A 2,500-nucleotide genomic window follows, 5' to 3' on the forward strand; every position below is an offset into this window, starting at 1 on the left:
AAATCCAACTACGAGCTTTTTAACCGCAACAACTTTAATATACGCTATTGGAGCTGGAATTACCGCGGCTGCTGGCACCAGACTTGCCCTCCAATAGATACTCGTTAAAGGATTTAAAGTGTACTCATTCCGATTACGGGGCCTCGGATGAGTCCCGTATCGTTATTTTTCGTCACTACCTCCCCGTGCCGGGAGTGGGTAATTTGCGCGCCTGCTGCCTTCCTTGGATGTGGTAGCCGTTTCTCAGGCTCCCTCTCCGGAATCGAACCCTGATTCCCCGTTACCCGTTACAACCATGGTAGGCGCAGAACCTACCATCGACAGTTGATAAGGCAGACATTTGAAAGATGCGTCGCCGGTACGAGGACCGTGCGATCAGCCCAAAGTTATTCAGAGTCACCAAGGCAAACGGACCGGACGAGCCGACCGATTGGTTTTGATCTAATAAAAGCGTCCCTTCCATCTCTGGTCGGGACTCTGTTTGCATGTATTAGCTCTAGAATTACCACAGTTATCCAAGTAACGTGGGTACGATCTAAGGAACCATAACTGATTTAATGAGCCATTCGCGGTTTCACCTTAATGCGGCTTGTACTGAGACATGCATGGCTTAATCTTTGAGACAAGCATATGACTACTGGCAGGATCAACCAGGGAGCTGCGTCAACTAGAGCTGAGCAGCCGGCCGCCCGGGAGTGTGTCCCGGAGGCCCGCGCGAACACGCAAGCGTCCGCTCAATTATTCCGCAAACAGGAGGAGGCTGGGCTCCCCTGCACGATACACCTCGAAACCCTCTCAGGTCCCGGCGGCGCGCAGCGCCGTCCTAAGTACTTGGTCGGGTTCGAGAGAGGCGCAATCGCCCGGAGATAGGCGAGTAGACGCTTTCAGTGCGACCACCCGTGCTCCCAACTGAGCTTGCCGCTGCCGACAGAGGCCCGGGAGCGTGCTGTCGTGGTGTTGCCGGCGGGAGACAACACGCGGCCACAAACAGTGGCCGGGCAGCTCCAACGCCAGCGCCACAGAGGGGCAGAGCCCCACTTGGGTGCCAAAGCGAACTCTCCCAGCACAGCGCACGCGCCAACACATCCGCACAGCTGCGATACAAACCACCTGCGAGAACCGCGGGGGCGACCGAGCAGCAGACGGCGTCGCGGCGCCGAGTGCCGGGCGGCGGCGCATCCTCAACGCACACAGTCCTCAATCGGACCAGCACACTGCAGATGTCCACCGCGCTTCGCACCGGGCCCGCGAGGACCCACTTTGGCCGCACGGCGCCGCGCGTTGGGTGCGCCGGCGCGCAGCTGCGCCGCCTGCCGCGTCCGTCGGCCGGCGCGCCTGCCACTGGGCGCCCCCACCAGCCGGCTGTAGCGCGTGCACCCACGCAGCGCGCGGCCAGCACGCCGGGCGCTCCCCCCTCACCGGCCGGGGACGGTCCCACCCAGCCACCGCCGCGTATCGCTTCATACCCACATGCCCACTCACGTTCGTGGGTATGACGGGTGTCGCTGAAGCAACCAGTTAATACCTGTACCGATTGTCGCAATCAATGATTCACCTCCAGCGTATACAACCGCGCAACAACGGATTTCCAGTTCATTTGCGTAACTTGGGCAGCAAACGTAGACGTCCATCTACATTTGCAAATTCAGTGGGTCTTGCATGCCTGGATGATATGCGTCACGACACGCCACATCAGCCCACATACATGCTGCGACGTATGCACGAGAGAACACGTGGAAGGTGGCCCGCGTACGTATGCGAATGCCATTGCACAGCTGCGAAGCTCATTGAACACGCAAACTCCCGCCTGACGAACTAGAGGCGACAGGGGAGCGATATAAGTCTTACAGCAGTACACATTACAGTGGATAGCGGGACCATGTGGAACGTACGCACCACTCGCTAGATGTTGTGAGGGTACGCACCGTAACATGAATCAATACGCAGGACACCAGAGAGTGCGAGCACTGACCTATGTTGAGAGGGTTGCGATTAGGCAACGCTACATGAATGTTTCAATTCATATAACAATTACAGGTTAGGTTAGGGCCCAACGTAGGTTAGGTTAGGGCCCAACGTAGGTTAGGTTAGGGCCCAACGTAGGTTAGGTTAGGGCCCAACGTAGGTTAGGTTAGGGCCCAACGTAGGTTAGGTTAGGGCCCAACGTAGGTTAGGTTAGGGCCCAACGTAGGTTAGGTTAGGGCCCAACATAGGTTAGGTTAAGGCGCAACATAGGTTAGGTTAAGGCGCAACATAGGTTAGGTTAAGGCGCAACATAGGTTAGGTTAAGGCGCAACATAGGTTAGGTTAAGGCGCAACATAGGTTAGGTTAAGGCGCAACATAGGTTAGGTTAAGGCGCAACATAGGTTAGGTTAAGGCGCAACATAGGCTAGGTTAAGGCGCAACATAGGCTAGGTTAAGGCGCAACATAGGCTAGGTTAAGGCGCAACATAGGCTAGGTTAAGGCGCAACATAGGCTAGGTTAAGGCGCAACATAGG

The 2,500-nt window shown here is 56.5% G+C and overlaps 1 non-coding gene across 1 annotated transcript in view; it reads right to left on the minus strand.

The window, feature by feature from the left end:
* LOC126197163 (small subunit ribosomal RNA) overlaps positions 1-657 on the minus strand; it is a 1,909-nt gene extending 1,252 nt beyond the window's left edge. The window contains exon 1 of the ribosomal RNA XR_007539556.1: positions 1-657. This exon is cut by the window's left edge and continues 1,252 nt beyond it. This is a non-coding gene — a ribosomal RNA (small subunit ribosomal RNA).
* Between the last annotated feature and the right edge of the window lie 1,843 nt (positions 658-2,500).

This window comes from Schistocerca nitens, chromosome 7, assembly GCF_023898315.1.
Source record: "Schistocerca nitens isolate TAMUIC-IGC-003100 chromosome 7, iqSchNite1.1, whole genome shotgun sequence".
Classification (NCBI taxonomy): domain Eukaryota; kingdom Metazoa; phylum Arthropoda; class Insecta; order Orthoptera; family Acrididae; genus Schistocerca; species Schistocerca nitens.